The following is a 22802-nucleotide window of genomic DNA, read 5'->3' as shown; positions in this document are numbered from 1 at the left end:
GCTGCGGAATTTCCCAACTCGGAAGCCGGGTTGGTGCAAATGCAACTTCCGGAATCTCATTAGGATCATTCGGATACAATCCAGTAGCCTTAAAAAATGGTTCAAATGGCTCTGAGCACTATGAGACTTAACATCTGTGGTCATCAGTCCCCTAGAACTTAGAACTACTTAAACCTAACTAACCTAAGGACGTTACACACATCCATGCCCGAGGCAGGATTCGAACCTGCGACCGTAGCGATCACGCGGTTCCAGACTGATGCGCCTAGAACCGCACGGCCACACCGGCCGGCCCAGTAGCCTTAAACCCAGATGTGATATTATACATGGTCATGGGTTTTCCCCCTAATTTTGGCTAAGATTGTTCAAAAGTGTCGCTAAGTAAATGTTCTCTCACAATGATTGTACCAGTACATCATTATTACTTCTTGATCCCAGTTCTATTCGAATGAACGGAATACTGCCTTATCGACAAGCTGCAGCTCTTAAGTAGTGTTGGAAGGGAGGCAATATAAAGCTGTGTGGTGCAGGCCTCCACTACTGCACAATCTAACTAGCTTTTCGCTCTATAAAAATCTGTTAGCGCCGATCAACCATTTATGACGATCAAAATGGTGTAATCATTCAACAAAACTCGTTGGAGTCATTGAGCATTTCTCTGTCATGCAGCAAACAGAGCCCGTAGGTAGATAGTCAGCAAACCCCGGTTTTTGACGTTTTCCTTTGATCAGGATCATCGGCGGAACTACTGCTCCTGTTGCACTCGAACAAAAGACAACTGTCACATTTTCACCATTTTCGCTGCCAATTACGTGTACTTTATGTGTGTTTTTCTTGCGAGTTCACGTTGTTATTTGTGTAAATTCAATCTGCAAACTTTCTCATCCATGCTGAAAAGCCTTTCAGGATTTTCAAAGCTATCAATCCCTTCAGAGAGAGTTTTAACTTTTTCGAAATCGCCTTGAACATCTACTTCGTTTAACTCCTGTGCCTTAACCGCACTAAGATTTTGAGTTTTTTTAACGGAAATTGTAGGGCTATCGTTAATAAATTTCCTTGCCCACGTGTGCCTTGCAGTCTGATTAACATCAGAAAATTAATGAGCAACACTGTTTTTCTTACAGTGTCTGTGAACATATAGTCTTAAAATTTTAGTTATTGGATAGCCCACTTTTGCAGACCTTACTATTCGACATGTTAGTTCAGTATTTTGTTATTCAGACAAAGTAAACTTTCGCCCCAACGTTGCTTTGATTTTACATCCAGATAGAGTTCTCCGTGGAAAATCAAATTCTTTTCCTGCTTTATAGACTGACATTTCTTTCTTCGTAATAGCTTCTATAGTTGTTTTTGGTCGTCGTAGCTCCGTGGACCCCGTATCTTACCATGATTTGGATTCATAACTACAGAAAATAAAGAAAGCTATCAGTCATTTGTATACTTAATACGGGCAACCAGACCATGATAGTTGCCGGCCGGTGTGGCCGTGCGGTTCTAGGCGCTTCAGTCTGGAACCGCGTGACCGCTACGGTCGCAGGTTCGAATCCTGCCTGGGGCATGGATGTCTGTGATGTCCTTAGGTTAGTTAGGTTTAAGTGGTTCTAAGTTCTAGGGGACTGATGACCTCAGAAGTTAAGTCCCATAGTGCTCAGAGCCATTTTAACCATTAGAACCATGATAGTTCCGAGTTATAAGAACAGTATTTCACAGACGTTGCTATGCAAATGTTATTGTATTGGTGAAACTAATTACGTGATTTAAAATAGGACATTTTCGTGAAGTAATTGACACAGTACCACGTTTGTAGAGAAAGTTTAATCAATGCGTAACACAAAAAACGTATCTGCATAAGATAATAACTATTAGACAAAAGGCAAAGGCTCGTATGTCAAACGCCAAATAGTCACTGTACACTGGGTAAGACGCAGAGATAGTTGACGTAATGTGCCAAACGTGCATGACCTAAGAGGAATCGTCGATCAAATCACGAATCATCCAGTAAATATCGCACACTTTTATAGCATGAAGCTACACCAACGAGAGGATGAAACGTTTTCTTCCCTTTTTCTTAACCTGTTGGGAAATCATTACAGATCGAAGGTTTCAGTTACGTTCTTCATGTTTTTTGTTTTGTGACCATGCAAAATTCTTCCTGAAGATTGAGATATATTCATATAAAATAGACTATGAAGTAATATTTTTGCATTTAACCTCCGTAATTAACAGTGAAAAGTCTGTGGCAACCGAAAATTTCCATTTATTTGGTAATTTACATCTTGTACTTTGTTTATTTTGCAGTTAATTATAGGCTACGCACGACTTTACGCCGTGGTAACAGAAAATTGTTGTACATAACAAGCTGGAATTTTTTGACAGACTTGGATTAGAACTTGAGTCGAGTCACGGGTATAATAAAATGAATAGACACTGGAACATGGACTCCATAGTTACTATTAGGTTGGTGTGTAAGTTCGTAGCGTTTTTGTTTTGCGTGTTGGTATTCCGGTTGCTGGTTATTTGATCGATTGCCATGTTTTATTTGTAGTTCACTGTTGCTATTTGTGTTTACATATTGTCATTTTGTCGTTTGGAGGCAGTGAATGGAGCTGTGGACGTTAAAAGAGAGTGCCAAGTGGAGAAATCGCAATATTTCCGACATATTCTTCTGTTTGAGCCCGCATCTCGTGGTCGTACGGTAGCGTTCTCGCTTCCCACGCCCGGGTTCCCGGGTTCGATTCCCGGCGGGCGTCAGGGATTTTCTCTGCCTCGTGATGGCTGGGTGTTGTGTGCTGTCCTTAGGTTAGTTAGGTTTAAGTAGTTCTAAGTTCTAGGGGACTTATGACCACAGCAGTTGAGTCCCATAGTGCTCAGAGCCATTTGAACCATTTTCTTCTGTTTGAGTTCAGCAGAGGGCTGACAGCAGCGGAGGCAGCCAGAAACATTTGCGACGTCTATGAGGATAATGCCATTGCGCAAAGCACGCTAAAAAAATGGTTTTCTCGTTTTAAGGAGGATCGTTTTAACATTAGTGACTCTCTCTGTTTAGGAAGACCTTCGGGGTTTGATGAGGATTGTTTAAACGTATGAATCCACAGTGTTCCACGTCAGTGTACTCGAGAACTGGCAAATGTGATGAGCTGTGAAAATTCCACCATCGTGCGTCATTTTCATGCAGTGGGGAAGGTTTAAAAATCGGGTGTATATGCACCGCATTCTCGAAGCCAAAATCACGAAAATAGGTGGGTGGCCATATGTGCATATGTTTATTTGCAGTTAATTATAGGCTATTTACGACTTTACGCCGTGGTAGCAGAAAATTGTTGTACATAACAAGCTAGAATTTTTTGACCGACACGGATTAGAACTTGAGTCGAGTCACCGGTATAATAAAATAAGTAGACACTGGAACATTGACTCTACAGTTATTATTAGGTTGGTGTGTAAGTTCGTAGCGTTTTTGTTTTGAATGTTGGTATTCCGGTTGCTGGTTATTTTATCGATTGCCATTTTTTATTTGTATTTTTCATCATCGATTTGTTCGTGAACAACATCGACAATTCCTATCCCGTATCTTTACTGGTGACAAGAAAAGGTGTCTCTATGCTAACATAGTAAAAAAAGAAGTGACTGAGCCCAAACAAAGTAGCAATTCCCCGGAGAAAATCCTGCGCCCATCCACAAAAGATAATGTTCTGCGTTCGGTGGAACAGCGACGGTGTGGTGTTCTACGAATTGCTTACCTGCTGACATTTATTGTCAAAAACTGAGTCGTCTTGCAGACACATTCGAAGAACACCAGGAAGACAAGGTGAAGTGATGCTACTCTACGATAAAGACCGCCCGCATTATGCTAGACTCACATAAAACACTATAGACGAGTTGGGGCGGGAAGTCACACTGTACCCACTTTATTCAGCTGATCTTGTGCCCTCAGATTTTCAACTTTCCCGCTCTCTATCGAATAACCTTCAAAGAAACTCCTTTGCGCTCCGAAAATATGGCTCGACAAGTTCTTCGCCTCAGAACCACGTGATTTCTACAGTTGCGGAATCGAAAATTTACCCCAGAGTTGTTAGACTGTTATATATAGCGAAGAAGCAATTATTGTTAATGACTAAAATCATTGTATGTTATGTTATGTTAACCGGGGACCTAGAAACGACGGAGAGGCTCCGTCCCCGCCGCAGGCGCAGTGGTCCACAACCCCACGACGACTACCGCAGTCCATTTCACCCCTCCGCCGCCCCACACCGAACCCAGGGTTATTGTGCGGTTCGGCCCCCGGTGGACCCCCCCCCCCCCCCCCAGGGAACGTCTCACACCAGACGAGTGTAACCCCGATGTTTGCTTGGTAGAGTAATGGTGGTGTACGCGTACGTGGAGAACTTGTTTGCGCAGCAATCGCCGACATAGGGAAGCTGAGGAGGAATAAGGGGAACCAGCCCGCATTCGCCGAGGCAGATGGAGAACCGCCTAAAAACCATCCACAGACTGGCCGGCTCATCGGACCTCGACACAAATCCGCCAGGCGGATTCGTGCCGGGGACCGGCGCTCCTACCCGCCCGGAAAGGCGTGCGTTAGACCGCACGGTCAACCGGGCAGGCAAAACCTCTGTAATGTATATATGTTTTGTTTATTAAATTTAAGGAAAAGCGCTACGACCTTATGCACCAACTTAATATTTTATCACCACACTCATATTACACCGAATGCAATAAACTGGCCGCCAGCTGCATTGCCAGAACGGCCCCTCATCTTATAGCTACCATATTAGGAGTACGCATGAGATCACACCGAAACTGACTGATTTTCAAAGCTAATGAGTTAGATCAATTACCCAAAAACTTTAAATGATTGGCAGCACTGATCAGTGATCAATGTACGAATCATCTGATGTAAAAAGAAAGGGGTAAAAGGGGGCAGATCATTGAAATTTGATTCACGTTTCATACATCGAGCTCCGAGTTTAAATGTTATGTAGGCCCATTATGACATGAAGTAACTCAATGCTTTTAATTACGCAGGGTTTGAAACTGTGGCGGCTCAGAGGATCTCCACGAGAGCATTTTACTTTGGCAACGACTCGCACCGCGGTTTTATAAGTCATGCATTGAGTAGTTATCTGCACAGCTGTGGCTTTTGAAGATGTAGGCGAGACCCGGGCCCGTTTACGCTGACCACTTTTCCGGGAGCCATTACAAAAAAAAAAAAAAAAAAAAAAAAAAAAAATGGTTCAAATGGCTCTGAGCACTATGCGACTTAACTTCTGAGGTAATTAGTCGCCTAGAACTTAGAACTAATTAAACCTAACTAACCTAAGGACATCAAACACAAGAGGATAAAAATTGGTTTTCTATTTACTGCTTTAAACGATAAAACCAATCAAAAAGAAATCGAGAATGGGTGCAGTGCCGTTGCTATAAATGGAGGGATCACGACAATTGAGCCACAGAAAACATTATTTTTTGTATGCATAAATTGGAACTCGGACAATGATGATGAACAAGCTTTCATCTAACATTCAGACTTCTATGTAGGCCATATTATGCCAACAGGAGATGATTCACCAGAATTTCTATTTTACCATGTTAATTGCTGTAGGCTAGCCTCTAATTTTGTTTATTGCCAATAAAACATATATTGAAAATTATAGTAGTGTGCTTTGTTTACTCATTATTGTGTTCTATGATGTACCTAAACGTACTCCCATAGGTGCGTAAACGTATCCCTTCTTCAGGCCACGTTTACGCACTCGACTTGAGCCAACATAAAATCACTTTTGGCTCTTAAATGTAATTTAGAGTTTAAAGTATACTTTAAGAAAAAGCAACAACACAATATAGCTCAAAACAGTATCAAAACAGAGCCTCTATTCAGCGAGCTGCTCATTATAAAACTGCTACAGCCAATGGCAAAGTGCTGTGACAGCGTCTCTCACGCTGATGGTGCGATTCTACTTCTCACCGCTTATTACCAATAACATATTTTTCTTGGTTGCTTGTGCTTACCTTTGCCTGTTCATTTCTCAGAGCTCACTTGCCTCTACAATGCCAACATTGGTGGTGGTGCTCGAAAATTTCTTATATTTCGTCAGTTGTGGGACACGTTTGTAGCAATGTGGCCGCTTCTGCTTCCAACGAGTTTTTTGTTGGCTGAGTAATAGTTTTTGAAGAGCCCCGTAACGTTACGTGGCCTCTAGGTTTTGATACAGGCATGGTCTTTTGTAATCAAAATGGTTCAAATGGCTCTGAGCACTATGGGACTTAACATCTTAGGTCATCAGTGCCCTAGAACTTAGAACTACTTAAACCTAACTAACCTAAGGACATCACACACATCCATGCCCGAGGCAGGATTCGAACCTGCGACCGTAGCAGTCGCACGGCTCCGGACTGAGCGCCTAGAATTTTGTAATCAGACACTGTGAGTATGTACAAAGCTGTCACTAGCTTCTCGAAATTATGTTTGTGATCAGCTGTATTGTACTAGTACTTTTAGGCAGTGATATGTCGGCGGGTACCAAAAATCTAGCAATTCCGCGTGGTACAGTTCTATATACAGATAAAACAGGTGAGGCTGAATTTCTTGCTATCAGGCATCATCTCACTAAATTTCCATGTGTAGTGCACCTGATTGAAGAACCGACTCAAAGCTAATTTACCAATTGCTTTTTAACTCTGCACTAGTAATTTCATCATGCTTTATGACTAGCAACTCCGGAGGAATGGACGTTTCTGGCAACTAATTTGGTTTATCCAATCACAATTACTGCTGAGATTCAATTTTCTTACAATTTTTTCAGTATGTACTGCGTTAATGGTAGCGAAAAATGAAAACTCTATTTTCGACCATGATTTGAAATTGGAGGTCTGTCTTTTGTGGGCTTCGTTTGAAAATAGTAATAGGTAGTAAAGCGCCTCATAAACGAAACTGATTCGTATTCGGGGAACCCAGCTGATGCCACGAATGGCCTTATTGATAGAAAATTCCACCCCACTCTGCAGCTTGCTTTCGGATGATCGTTAAATTACCCTTTATCCCAGCGGGCCCATGAAGTATATGTTACAACCCAGGCGAACCTGAATGGCACAATGTAGAAGTTTGAATGCAGTGTTGTATGATGCTCCAGATATCTTAAGCCTATTTAATGCATCTCATGATAGTGACATTAGTCGTGAAAGTTGTTTAAATATACATGTAACAACAAAATTTGCCTTTAATTCCAGGTGAATGTTCCGGGATATACGGCCGTGGTCCAAGAAACTTTTCGGAGCTGCGCTGGACAAATTCGGAGTTGCTCCTAGCGACGTTGAGTCTTGCCGACTGACGAGTCGGATGTTGGAGAGCAACTGAAATATTTTGTGAAACGGATGCGATCTAATTTACAGATGATCAGCAGACATAATCTCTCACAAGTGCAACCTCTGACAAGTCGGAAAGACTCAGCGTCGCCAGGAACACTTCCGAAGATGTCCAGCGCTCCTCTGGACGAAACGTCAAACGTCAGGAACCAAAACGTTTCCTGCACTACGGCTATATAACCAGGAAGACTCATCATAAACTACGAAATTCGGTCGTCAGGGGCTTCATTGTTATTAATTTTTACCTACTGACAATGCTTTATCACCAGATTTTACTCACACAGACGTCTGCTGCATTGGACCATAACGTTGTATGTCATATGTTTGCAGTTTCTATGACCTAACGTGGTTCCTGTATCTTACAAAAGTTTCGGACTATTATCAGTTTCAGTACTGAGCTGGAGATGACCTCATGCGAAGCTGGAACTCTTCAGAAGCTGAGCTAGCGCGTACTACCATAGTTCACGTTAAAGTGAGGGAGCTGGCACAATGTCCGACATCCTGACGCGCTCAAACAACGTCTCTTTCTAGGAACTGGGCAACTACAGGCGCACTGCTCAACGCAGTGACGGCGGGCACCGCCTGTGTAGTGACGTGGCGCGTCTTGATACGGCGAAGGCAGACACTGAGAATGCGTCCACCAAGGATCTGCGTCGCTGGGCCAAGAAGCGGAACGAGCTCGATGAGAATGGGCCTGATTACGGGACGGTAGAAGTAGTTTGGAAATGCATCCTAATTGAAGCAGCAAAACTGGCGGCTTACTTGTAACAATCAACGACAGGCTGTAAAATCGTGTAATAAAGGCGGTGAAATGTTGCAAAAAAGAGACATATCACAGATCAACTCTGCAAATAAAGAAGAATTCGAAAATTCATCTGAAAACGCTCAGTAGCCGTGGGAGAAAATACTTAAAGAAGTATCAAAAGCTAAGATTGTCTATTTTTTTGTGTACGCAGCGGAATGCTCAGCTATCCACTAGTTGAGAAACGTTTTTGCTGACACTAGTTCGTCACTGAGTCAGGCTGAACACACAAGAAAGAGCACTTACATAAAGCAAAAGAGAAATACGAAGCAACGCTTCGTAACACACATACATATAATTCCAAATATACTGAAGATATGACAGCTGTTTTCGAACAATGCTAAGTAATGGAGAGGGAGAGGCTTTATTTCTTCAAACAATCCTCTGTGTACAAGTGCCTGAATACATCACAAGAACCTACGTTACCGCAGATATTCGTAGAATTTTACGAGACAGTTAATAACGTAAATCACGAAAAAGACTTACAGTGGTGGTCACAGAACCTACGGAACCAAGATGGCTATGAAGTGCCAAATCTTTGAAGAATTCTATGAAGGGCATAAGAAAATCATAAAACACAAATCAGTAACGGATGTAACTCTTCGAATCACTCTCAGACAATGTGGAGCTCTTGGAGAGGATACATACGAATCCCGTCTACGTAGTATAAAAGGCGAGATGCCTGTACTAGACGAAATCGATAAGAACTACGAAATTACCTCCACATCAAAGGGGCAAATTGATGCTAGCTCTTCTGTGATCGAGAGAAACAGACGAACTAAGCCTTAAGCGAGGAGATATCTTTGAGATAATTGATGAACAAAATGAGGAAAGATGGTGCAACTACCGTAAAGATGGGCACCTTGGACACTTCCGGGCAAGTTTCGTGGGATTCTTGACTCAATAATCACCGTTCTGGACCTGCTGAATTTCACCGATCTAAACACATTTTCTCCCCGCTTGTATATCATGAACAGGTGACACATTATTTCACCACTCTTCACAACTTTAGAATATTCTTCTTGAAACTGAACAAGAAATTCTACAAATGCTGCAAGAGGGAACAGTGAAGTTTTGCTGTAACGTACTTTCTTATTCTAAAAGACGTGAAATGATTTTTCGTGAATTCTAAGTGACATTTTGAGAACTTAAGTGGAAGTTTTAAAATCTGGCTCAACAAGAACACTTTTTGTACGTCATTGAGTATCTGTTTGTTGTGTCAGATTTGAAATATTATCAGTGGTAGTGTACAGGTATATTGCCTGTACCAGCCAATGGACCAGTGCCCCATATCCTTGTAATCGCCCTTTTAATGTGTGTCTACTTATTATTCCAACAATTTAATTCAATTTTAGTAGCATAATCCTCCTTCATTTGAATTCTTTTATAAAAATTTTCATTCAATTTTCTTAAAAAGAGACTGTTCTTTAGACTATAAGTTTCCTCTCTTGATACTGTTGAGCAAAATGCTCAAGTTATTGTTGTGGTCTTCAGTCCTGAGAATGGTTTGATGCAGTTCTCCATGCTACTCTATCCTGTGCAAGGTTCTTCATCTCCCAGTACTTACTGCAACATACATCTTTCTGAATCTGTTTAGTGTATTCATCTCTTGGTCTCCCCCTACGATTTTTACCCTCCACGCTGCCCTCCAATACTAAACTGGTGATCCCTTGATGCCTCAGAATATGCCCCACCAACCGATTCCTTCTTCTAGTCAGGTTGTGCCACAAATTTCTCTTCTCTCCATTTCTATTCAATACCTCCTCATTAGTTATATGGTCTACCCATCTAACCTTTAGCATTCTTATGTAGCACCACATTTCGAAAGCTTCTATTCTCTTCTTATCTCAACTATTTATCGTCCACGTTTCACTTCCATACATGGCCACACTTCACTCAAATACTTTCAGAAACGACTTCCTGACACTCAAATCTATACTCGATGTTAACAAACTTCTCTTCTTCAGAAACGCTTTCCTTGCCATTGCCAGTCTATATTTTATATCCTCTCTACTTCGACCACCATCAGTTATTTTGCTCCCCAAATAGCAAAACTCCTTTACTACTTTAAGCCTCTCATTTCCTAATCTAATTCCCACAGCATCGCCCGATTTAATTCGACTACATTCCATTATCCACGTTTTGCTTTTGTTAATGTTCATCTTATATCCTCCTTTCAAGACACTGTCCATTCCGTTCAGCTGCTCTTCAGGCCCTTTGCTGTCTCTAACAGAATTACAATGTCATCGGCGAACCTCAAAGTTTTTATTTATACTCCATGGATTTTAATTCCGACTCCTAATTTTTCTTTTGTTTCCTTTACAGCTTGCTCAATATACAGAGTGAATAACATCGGGGATAATCTACAACCCTGTCTCACTCCGTTCACAATCACTGATTCCCTTTCATGCCACTCGACTCTTATAACTGCCATCTGGTTTCTGTACAAATTGTAAATAGCCTTTCGCTCACTGTATTTAACCCCTGCCTCCTTCAGAATTTGAAAGAGGGTATTCCAGTCAACATTGTCAAAATTTTTCTCTAAGTCTACAAACGCTAGATACGTAGGTTTGCATTTCCTTAATCTATTTTCTAAGATAAGTCGTAAGGTCAGTATTGCCTCACGTGTTCCAACATTTCTACGGAATCCAAACTGATCTTCCCCCGAAGTCGGCTTCTACCAGTTTTTTCATTCGTCTGTAAAGAATTCGTGTTAGTATTTTGCAGCCGTGAATTATTAAACAGATAGTTCGGTAATTTTCACATCTGTCAACGCCTGATTTCTTTGGGATTGGAATTATTATATTCTTCTTGAAGTCTGAGGGTATTTCGCCTGTCTCATACATCTTGCTCACCAGATGGTAGAGTTTTGTTAGTCCTGGCTCTCCCAAGGCTGTCAGTAGTTGTCCGCAGCTCGTGGTCGTGCGGTAGCGTTCTCGCTTCCCGCGCCCGGGTTCCCGGGTTCGATTCCCGGCGGGGTCAGGGATTTTCTCTGCCTCGTGATGACTGGGTGTTGTGTGATGTCCTTAGGTTAGTTAGGTTTAAGTAGTTCTAAGTTCTAGGGGACTGATGACCATAGATGTTAAGTCTCATAGTGCTCGGAGCCATTTGAACCATTTTTTTTTGTCAGTAGTTCTAATGGAATGTTGACTACTCCCGGGGACTTGTTTCGACTCAGGTCTTTCAGTGCTCTGTCAAACTCTTCACGCAGTATCATAGCTCCTATTTCATCTTCATCTACAGTGTCTTCCATTTCTATAATATTGTCCTCAAGAATATCGTCCTTGTATAGACCCTCTATACACTCTTTCCACCTTTCTGCGTTCCCATCTATGCTTGGATCTGGCTTTCTATCTGAGCTCTTAATATTCATGCAAGTGTTTCTCTTTACTCAAAAGGTCTCTTTAATTTTCCTGTAGGCAATATATATCTTACCCCAAGTGATATGTGGCTCTACATCCTTACATTTGTCCTCTAGCCATCCCTGCTTAGCCATTTTGCACTTCCTGTCGATCTCATTTTTGAGACGTTTGTATTCCTTTTTGCCTGCTTCATTTACTGCACTTTTATATTTTCTCCTTTCATCAATTAAATTCAATATCTCTTCTGTTACCCAAGGACATCTATTAGCCCTCGTCTTTTTACCTACTTGATCCTTTGCTACCTTCACTATTTCGTCTCTCAAAGCTACCCATTCTTCCTTTACTGTATTTCTTTCCCCAATTCTTGTTAATCGCTCCCTAATGCTCTCCCAGAATCTCTCTACAACTTCTGGTTTTTCGGTTTATCCAGGTCCCATCTCCTCAAATTCCCACCTTTTTGCAGTTTCTTCAGTTTTAATCAACAGTTCATAACCAATAGATTGTGGTCAGAGTCCACATCTGCCCCTGGAAATGTCTTACAATTTAAAACCTTGTTCCTAAGTCTCTGTCTTACCATTATATAATCTATCTGAAACCTTTTAGAATCTCCAGGCTTCTTCCATATATACAACCTTCTTTCATGATTCTTGAACCAAGTGTTAGCTATGATTAAGTTATGCTCTGTGCAGAATTCTGCCAGGCGGCTTCCTCTTTCATTCCTTACTCCCATTCTTCTCAGGTATTTGTCGATAATTTTTTTCATTCTGTTTGTGTTTCTGCTATAGAGCCCACATTCGTTTCCAGGTAATTCTGTTCCCATTCTGATATACCATGATTAGCCAGAACATTATGACCATCTGCGTAATAGCCAGTGTGTCCACCTCTGTCAAGAATAACAGAGGCGACGCGTCGTGGAATGGAAGCAACAAGTCCTTGGTAAGTCGCTGGAAGGAGTTGGTACAACTCCACACACAAGTCACATAATTCCCGTAAATTCCGTGGAGGTGGACAATGACGCCACGTTCAATCGCATGGAGCTGGGATGCAGGCAATCTACTGCAACTCGCACTCCTATCCTTGTGATATGGCGTATTATCTTCTTGAAAAATGCCACTGTCGTTGGGAAACGTGATCGTCATAAAGAGGTGTACGTCGTCTGCAACCAGTGTACGACACCTCTTTGCCGCCATGGTGCCTTACACTTGCTCCACTGGACCCACAGGTTCCCTGGTGAATGTTCCCCGGAGCATAATAGAGCTGCCACCAGCTTGTCTCCGTCCCGTAGTCCAGGTGTCAAAGAACTGCTGTTCCCCTGGGAGACGACGGATACACGCCATCCCATCGGCATGATGAAGAAGGCATCGGGATTCATCAGACAATGCAACGCTCTACTAGTGCGCCAACGTCCAATGCCGATGGGCACGTGCCCGTTTCAGTCGTATTTGCCGATGTCGTGGTGTTAACATTGGCACACGCATGTGTCGTCGGCTGCGTAGGTCCATAGTTATGAGTCTTCGGTGCTCTGTGTGCTCAGACACACTTGTACTTTGCCCAGCATTAAAGTCTGATGTTAGTTCTGCCACAGTTCGCCGCCTGTCCTCTATTACCAGTCTGCCCAGCATACGACGTCCGACATCTGTAATGAGGGGTGGCAGCCCAACCCCGCGATGTCTGGACGTCGTTTAGCCTTGGTTTCGCCACGTGTTGAATACATTCCCCACAGCACTCCTCGAACACCTGACAAGTCGTGCAGTTTACGAAATGCTCGTGCCGAGTTTTCGGGCCATCACACCCGTCCTCGGTCAAACTCAGATAGCTCCCGCGCCTTCCTCATTCTACATACGGACAGCACGCTCACTGATACCACATGGACCGTACGTGTGTCTGACTAGCAGTCATTCCTCCCCAGGTGACGCTACTATCGCCTGGAGGGGTTTATATCAATAGTAGGTCGTTGGTCGTAATGTTCCGGCTGATGAGTGTACATTTCGTGTGCAGCATGAATACCATTCTATGTGCTGGGGAGTAAATGCACTTTGTCTGATTTATAATCTCTTATTTTCAAAATAACTGTGAACAGTTAAGGCGAAGTTTATATTTGCAAATAGCATAACACTTTTTGAGTATACGAACATACCAGTACACAGTAAAATGGTTTCCGTCTCCCGCAAAGTCACTTTTCTCCAAGGAGCTGTCGTTTACTAATAACAGAAATCACCAAAATTACTTGCATCAGTGGTCAGAACACCATGAACCATGGCACAAAAACCGCTATGAACTGTCTACTAGTGGTTCAAGATAGAAAACTGTCGTCATTAAATGCACTGTGTGTTAGCACTTTTGTGTCTCTGACGTAGATGTTAGAAAGCAGTGGAACCCTGGTCCTATCACATAATCTATTCTGTCCCGCCCTCACTTTAGAAAACAGGGAGTAAAAATTTTAACTGTAGTCCTATACGTTCGTATTTAGTCAGGCAATCTGGAACTAAATGCCGTCACCCCCTCTCCACATACTGAGCAAACGGAAATCTATTGAACCTTAACAGATTCGTGGTTTTAAAGTCAAAGTTTCAGATGAAAATGCCATCATCTTATCTGCCAACTCATCCTACATCCTGACACGCCATTAGTAGTTAATAGATGAAAATTGGCTTCATCACGTGGGATCTCGCATACTTAAAATCTTCCTGTGGCAGAAATCCTTCAGCAGTTCAGAATGAAACTTGTGTTTCCGATAGAGCTTAATGGGACGCCCCCACAGAACGTTCAAGTAGGAAAATCTTTAATACTGTTTTAAGTATGTGGAAGCACAAAAATCACATTGCTCTTCAGTGAGTTTCAGGATTTATTCACTAACGATGAAAATAAATGGTAAGGTAATTAAGCAACGAACAGGAAAACATGAAGTATACACCATGCTTGTTTAATACAGATATAAGTAAAGGATACAGTCCTAAATTAATGAAATTAAAAAACTGTCACTTTATGAAGTATCTTCTGTCATAATAGCTAACTCATGTCCATTAACAATTAATAGCTTATATATATATATATATATATATATATATATATATATATATATATATATATATATATATATATATATGATATATTAAGTACAAGGTTTTACGATCGAAAGGTAGTTTTTACTGGTACTGGACTGGACGGGAAATTGTTCAGTACCCAAATAACGCTAAACTGAAAGTTTTTCTTAGAGACAATATGTCCAGCTAGCACATATGCCAAGAAACAAGAGATACATGCTTTGAAGGAAAGAGGGAACTGATATTCCAAAAAACTGGTTAGGCATTGTCAGAAGGTCTCTGAAAGAACTGTGCGATCTGTTGTTGACACAACTTCCTATACGTAATCGCGTAGTATAGAGAACATTTCAACACTACATTTCAACAAGAAACTTACAACCCCTGATCTTTGAACCCAGGTGGAAACACTGGGCTAAATCTTGATTACAAGCTGTTATGATCCGTTAGAACAAAAACAACTTTAACTCAAGTGGTAAGTAATCCACCACTCAAAGAATGGCAACCATGCATTCGGATTATGGGGGACGTGGATTATCGTGATCTCGAAGACCAGAGTTATCTTACAAACTACCAGCAAAGGAACCTTCGTACACCGTTCGTCCAAAAGGTTCCAAGATAAATTACACTGAAGGGCCAAAGAAACTGGTATAGGCATGCGTATTCGAATACAGAGATATGTAAACAGACAAAATACGGCGCTGCGGCTAGCAACTCCTACATAAGACAAGTGTCTGGCACAGTTGTTAGATCGGCTACTGCTGCTACAATGGCACGTTATCAAGATTTAAGTGAGTATGAACGTGGTGTTACACTCGGGGGCGATGGAACACAGCATGTCCGAGGTAGCGATGAAGTGGGGATTTTCCCGTACGATCATTTCACAAGTGCACCTTGAAAATCAGAAATCCGGTAAAACACCAAAAAGATCCTGCAAGAACTGGACTAACAACGACTGAAAAGAATCGTTCAGCATGACAGAAGTGCATCCCTTCTACAAATTGCAGCAGATTTCAGCGCTGGGCCATCAACAAGTCTCAGTGTACAAACCATTCAACGAAACATCATCGATATGGGCTTTCGGAGCCGCGGGTCCACTAGTGCACCCTTGTCACTGCAAGGCACAAAGCTTTACGCCTCGCCTGGGCCCGTCAACACCGATATTGGACTCTTGATGACTGGAAACATGTTGCCTGGTCGGACGAGTCTCGTTTCAAATTGTATCGACCGGATGGACGTGTACGAGTATGGACACAACCTCATGAATCCATGGACCATGCAAGTCAGCACGGGGCTCTTCAAACTGGTGGAGGCTCTGTAATCATGTGGGGCGTGTGCTGCTGGAATGATGTGGGACCCCTGATACGTCTAAATACGACTCTGACAGGTGACATGTACCTAAGCATCCTGTCTGACCACCTGCATTCATTCATGTCCACTGTGCATTCCTACGGACTTGGACAATTCCAGTAGGACAATGCTACACCACCAAACGTCCAGAATTGCTACAGCGTGACTCCAGGAACACTCTTCTGAACTTAAACACTTCCGCTGGCCACCAAGCTCCCCAGACATGAAAATTACTGGGCATATCTGATGTGCCTTGCAACGTGCTTCGTTCAGAAGAGCTCTCCACACCATCGTACTTTTACGGATTTGTGGACAACGCTGCAGGATTCATGGTGTCAGTTCTTGTAGACATTTGTTAAGGAGTTAGGTGTTTTAACAGCAGTTTCACATTACATATATTCTCTCATGAACTTAGTTGTAAATCAGCCACAGCAACTGAAATGGAACAATTATGTATATAACTAAAATAACAGAAGAAAAATGACATTCATTACACCATATTGAGGTTTCCTTTAGCACAAAAAGGGTGCTCAATGCTGCAACCAAATTTCTTGGTATCTTACCCATTGACGTAAGATGTCTGACAGACTGCAGAGAAAAACTGGAAAATAAAGTTAAAAAGTTTCTCCTTGACGCTTCTTCTATTCCGTAGATGAATTTCTGTTATTGTGATGCGAAAAGGTGATGGGTACTCACATCTGCATGTCTTCCTTTTTATTTAAAAAAATGAAAAATTAAAAAAAGCCTCGTCAGTTACCAGTATTTAGGAGTATTTACAAAATTATAACCAGTGTTTACCACGGATGTGGGGAGACATTAATAAAACAAAATCGCTCGCCATCTACTTAACTTGGACAAACAAAACACGACGTCAAGATCGCTCGCATAGCTTATGTAGACGATTTAGCGATATTAGTGGAGAGTGAAGTCACAACAATTAAACAGATACACATTTCCAAAGAATGCTCTGAAAAGGCTGACATACACATCCATTTCGGAAAGCACTAAATTTAACATTGAGAAATTAGACACGAAGTACGGGGAAACCAAAGGATCAGACGCTTCACGTACTTTGTGAGATCATAGAACCAACGGGACTAGAAAATGAAGTACACAGAGCTTGATTACAGAAACTCAGGACGACGTACGGGAGAACGCATGGCGTCTATAACAAAAAGTGGGTGTGCACACATACGAAGACTACACATTTCAAAACGATGATGAAACGTGAAGTTCTATACGCAAAGGAAAACTTATTCTCAGCAGAAATGGCGATAAAAATTGTAGGAACATATTCAAAGATTTCCAAGGATGAGGCTCAAACGCAAATTCATGGCACATATAAGTGAATTAAATTTATACCATGGATCCAAAAATTTAAAATGACTTCGAGATAGTCCAGATAGAATCAGTCGAAATAGACACGAATCTGTTAAATCGAAAGGTAAGCTTTTGTGCAGTTCAGCCACAGGCTGAGATTCCAAAAAGAAAAAAGAAAAATATAATTAAATTAAAAAAAGGACCCAAGTGGACTGATGAAAGATAAATAGACCAAGGAAACAGAACTGGAGCCATCAACTTCATATTTCACACTCAGATGTATGAATCTGATTCACTACTACTTAAATTTAGTTTTCATATCTTAACAAATTTTATACGCAAATTAGAAAAATCACAGAAACTACTTATGTAAAGATACAACTGTCTTACTTAGAAAATAAATAGTTTTACATTACTGACTGTTGGTAACTAGTGTCAAGGCAGTCAGTGCACTTTGTGTTTTTAATTTAATATTGTCATCTAAGGTAATTCATACAAAATCTCTGAGGAAAGTACAATTGCAAAGACCATAAAACTATTTCGTTAAGCATGTACCAGGTCTTCCAGGACTTGGACTGTCCACAGAAAGAAATGGCCAGGAAGGTCCCTAAAGCTTAATCTTAACACGTGCACGGGAAACACATACTTTCCCTAATTTGTTGGTTTTCTTCCAACTCCATGAACTGCACAAAAGTCTCATAGTGCTCCTCTGAGGAGAGTTATTAATCAATATTATTTACCAACAGTATCGTTGTCAGTCTTCCACTGCTCTCGTATTCCTCATGACAAGTACATATGGACATCATAACAAGCACAATCGCTATAATAATTCAATAGTAAATAAACCATTTACATCATAATTTTGTATTTATTGAATACTATCATTTATATTTGTGTCCCGACGTATGTTGGGTAGTGAAATGACAACACCTTTCGCCAAAAAGGTTCAGTGAGCAAGGTTTACTTTAATCTGTTGGATTTCAAAGTCTGTCTGGAATCGTAATCCCAAGTAAATAAGTGAAGGGGAACAGTGGAGTATCGTTTTGTACGATGTGTGGTCTGTGGCTTGTATGGCACGTGTAGCATCTCGGCGAGAAGCAAATTTGGTCTTGAAATCAACAGAATTCCCCAGACTCGCGTCTGTTGTGCCGTTGTCTTTGGACCCTGAATGTGATTTCCGGAACTGTAACGTGAGGGAGCGCGTTAGACGGACGTCCTACGTTGTTCGTGTAGGCAAGTGAAGCATCAGAGGCGGGAACAGAGCGCAGCTAACCGTGACACTACTGGCCGCTTACGTGGAAATCCGTCTTTTCCCCGACAGCGAGGTCTGGAACTGAGAGGGTCGTTACGATCCACCGCGTAGCGTTCACTCACGAACTTCTCGAATATAGCAGGAAAAATTTTTCTGCGGCAAACCCATTCTACTGCACAGACAGTTCATGTTGGTTTATCATCCTAAAATTCTCTGAAAAAATTGCGTTTTCTGCACAGTACCATAGTACGATTCCATTGCTTCCATTTTCTTCACAGTGTTACAATTTTATAATTCCATTGCTCGCAAACGTCTGCGTTAGTCGTGTCTGTAGATGTTTCACCTGCGACGAAAATCTAATTCAAAATCTCACACTACCCAAAGAGAAATTATGAACTTTAATTCTTAGACACTGAACATTTGGACGTTTCATTCAGTAACTAATGGTCTGATCAAAGGTAGCCACCAAACTGCAGAAAAGCTTAGAACTTCTTTCTGTGATTAGCGGATAATTTAGGTCTAATTATTCCTGAGTAGATGGTCAACAGCTTCTAAGAAAAGCATTCTGAAATTTCAATGAGTATTTGGAGATCAGGTTTCTTTATATTTTATTTGAATATTAGTTTCTATCTATTATGACTATTTTCAGATCGGTCAGAAGATAGACAAAATGAATGTGAATGAGCATGGATATAAGTGGGAGCAGTGCAATCTTATAAGAAAGTATTAGTGATACTATCTGCGTCAAACTTGAGAAACGGCAACATGTGCAACAGCTAACTACAGGGTGGGCCAAATAAAACCGGCCCAAAAGATATTTATGGGCTTGACGTGGAACTGATCCATCTTCCTAACCAGGAGAACTGTCCACCATATAAAAATCTGGGAGCCGTGATATTGATGCACCAATCGGATGCTGTGACATATTTGCACAGGCGCATCTCCCACGTGATCTGCCTCGACTACTTCACTACGTCATTGTGTTTAAGTGTGTGAGAGGATCAGACGAGTTTCATCACAAGCTGAACGCAATAAAAAATCGTGCTCACGATGAATCATGTTCATGATCGAAAGTTACGCGAAGTCCAATTCGTGGAAAACGTGTGAGGAACTATTTGTGGAAGAGTTTTGGACTGGAAGTATTTTGACAAACTCTCCAGGAAAATCTGCAATGTAAAACTTGGTGGCAAAACTGCGCGAAACGGGCTCTATACCGATTTAAAACCGTAACTACCCGAAAAGAATTCGAACACCACGAGCTTGAGTGAGGAAAGACTGGAACAAAGTCTGCCAAAATCTCAACGTCTTTTATTTGTGCACGTGGGAATTAACAGCTCGACATCGAAACACTATCGAAAATGGCCTAAATCTGTATCCTTACAAATTTACTGTTGTGCATGAGCTAAATCGTCCAGACGAACTTCCGCATGTTGAGTTGTGCCGGTGGTTTCCGAGTGATGTGAAATCAAAATTTTGAATACTCAGTTTTTCATTTCTTCAGATGAGGACCGGTTCAGCCTGTCAGGGTACATTAATTCACAGGTTATGCACCAGAAAATCCCCATCAATACTTGGAAGAGCCACTGCATACTCTCAAATTTGGTGTTTGGTGCACGAAGTTTGGTGTCGGTGTCCAATGAGGCGAGGACACTCAGCAGAGGCCGTGCAGTCCCTGGCCACTGCGACCGGCTGATCCCTCTCCCTGCGATTTACAGTTCCATGTGTATTCAGATAACCGTCACACACTTGAAGAGCTGCAGCACAACACCGAAAGTGCAAGTGCTGCTATCCCTCAGGCAAGCATCTACGCTTGTTTCACAGTATGATAAATCGAGAACAGCTCTGCATCGGCGTCAAAGTTGGCCATTTCCAGCATCTTCTGTGACGTTCACTGACAAAGGTCAATCCTTCGTTAGTCTTATCGTAAATACAACCTCAGGTACGCGGATGATACGATCCTGTTGGCAGAAAGTGAAGAAGAATTGAGAACACTATTGCTGAAGGTGAAAGACGAAAGTGAAAAGGCCGGTCTTAGGCTGAATGTGAAGAAAACGAAAATTATGGCAACTACACCTACCAATTGGTGGGATATAACAGGAGAAACCATGGAGGTAGTAGTGACCATATCTCGGTTCCAACATCTCTGCTGATGGCGACTGCAGCCATGAAATCCGGAGACGCCTGTTGCTCGTCAGATAGGCGATGTCAAACCTTGACAAGGTTATAAGGTCCAGAGATATAACACTAGCAACAAAGATCCGTATTATGAGGGCTATGGTCTTTCCAGTTGTGATGTATGGATGTGAAACCTGGACCATTAGAAAGGCTGAACGGCGAAGAATTGACTCCTTCGAATTGTGGTGTTGGAGGAAACTTCTTAGAGTTCCATGGACTGCAAAGAGAACTAACGGATCAATATTGCAGCAAATAAAACCAGATTTCTTCCAGGAAGGTCTAATGTTAAAACAAAAGCTGACCTACTTTGGACACACAATGCGAAGGCATGCCTCGCCGGAAAAAGACATTAATGCTGGGGAAGATTGAAGGAACCAGAAGAAGAGGACGTCAGAGGATGAGATGGATCGATGGCATCACAGAAGCAATGTCTTCCAACCTGGAATGTCTACGGGAGAAAGTGCAAGACAGGAAAAAGTGGCGTGATTTGGTTCATGGGGCCACGAAGAGTCGGAACCGACTAAACGAATAGAGAAAGAGAGAGAAATACTTTCCGGGCCAGTTTTATTTTGCACGCCCTATAAGCCAAAGAAAGTTGTCTCAAAAACATAAAATTTTTGACCAAGAATGGTAAAATCAGAAACTGCAAAACTTGATGCAACTGAAAGACAGACGGCTGAGCGTGACTGGTAAGGCTGGACAAACTTCGTCAAGGTGTACTTGTAGGTAAGGCGAAAGCAAGTGAAGAGGCTTGACCGGTAGATGTCGCTCGAAGCATACAGAGTACACAATTGTCAATTGTGCGTGATAAAAGACAAACAAAGATAATAAAACTCGGCATTAGCAGATGTTAACTTGAGTCAACAGTATAATAAAATGGTGGAATTGGCCAATGTAATTAAGTCCATGGTGAAATAATTACTTTTATAATTATTAAAATAAATGTTCCGATGGATACAGTTATGACATGCTTAGTGTGGTGAAAAATGTATGAAATGAACATAAAAAACAGTTACACGAAATAAAATGTTCAGTGAGTGAAACTTCATACCATGGATAAGAAAATTAATAAATATCATTCATTTTCAAAAATGTGCTTGTAAAATATCTTATGAAGACTGTGAAAAATATTATATGGTGCAGAGGGGCCGAACTTTTAACTTCAGATTCAAAGCACACTGTTGCAGACATAGGAAACAAAATGTAAGCTTTACAAGTTGCATGGGAAATCCGTTCACTGAAACTCTTCGAAGAATGGAGATTCACAAAATCCAGAAACACCATCCTAATAAAATTCTTAATGAAACGAACTCACACAGAACACCTATTTTCCACTATATGGCGGGCTATTTCAATAGCAAAATATTTTGTAATCTTTCTGACCCAACAGGTTTTTAAATTATGTTCTCAACCATATGCCACTTGCGACATTAACGGCCATTAGAATATGAGGCGTTACATGATATATGTAATGCTAGAAGCCATAAATCCTCTAACGTTGTTTTTATATGTCTTGTGCACTATCTGAACCCATGTTTCCAATCGATGTCTTGTACATCCCTTTTAGTACATTTTGCATCACAATAACTATACTAAGCATGTCATAAATATATCTGGGAGAATATTTATTTTGGTAATCACAAAAAACATTATTTTGCCACAGGCTTAATTATATTGGTCATTCCATTATTTTATTGGACTTCACTCAAGGTAACATCAATTAATGAAGAATTGCACTGCTCCCACCTATAATTATGCACATTCACTTTCTCTCCTTTATATCACTCTGAAGATTACCACATTTCAAATAAACTAGTAATCAGATGTAACACAAAAAACGCTTGCAATCAGAGACTGATTCAAATTTTACAATGCTCAGAACTTTTTGAAATGTAGTATTCTTTACATCTGGCAAAAGTAACCAATAAAAATTGTGAAGCTTATGCTCTACCGAGTCTAACCACCTGCCGTGTCAGCAACCAATATCTCATCAGTGCTTTGAAGATGCCAGAGATACAAATAACAATTTTTTGGAAGACAGACAGTCATGTTCCAAGCGTCCTGCAGGAGGCAAAGCATGTGACACTAGAGGCTACGCACCACACAGGCCTATTCTCCTTAGCAAAGATATATGATCT

The sequence above is a fragment of the Schistocerca cancellata genome, chromosome 4 (genome assembly GCF_023864275.1).
Source record: "Schistocerca cancellata isolate TAMUIC-IGC-003103 chromosome 4, iqSchCanc2.1, whole genome shotgun sequence".
Lineage (NCBI taxonomy): Eukaryota > Metazoa > Arthropoda > Insecta > Orthoptera > Acrididae > Schistocerca > Schistocerca cancellata.
Note: the sequence above shows the minus strand (reverse complement) of the source record.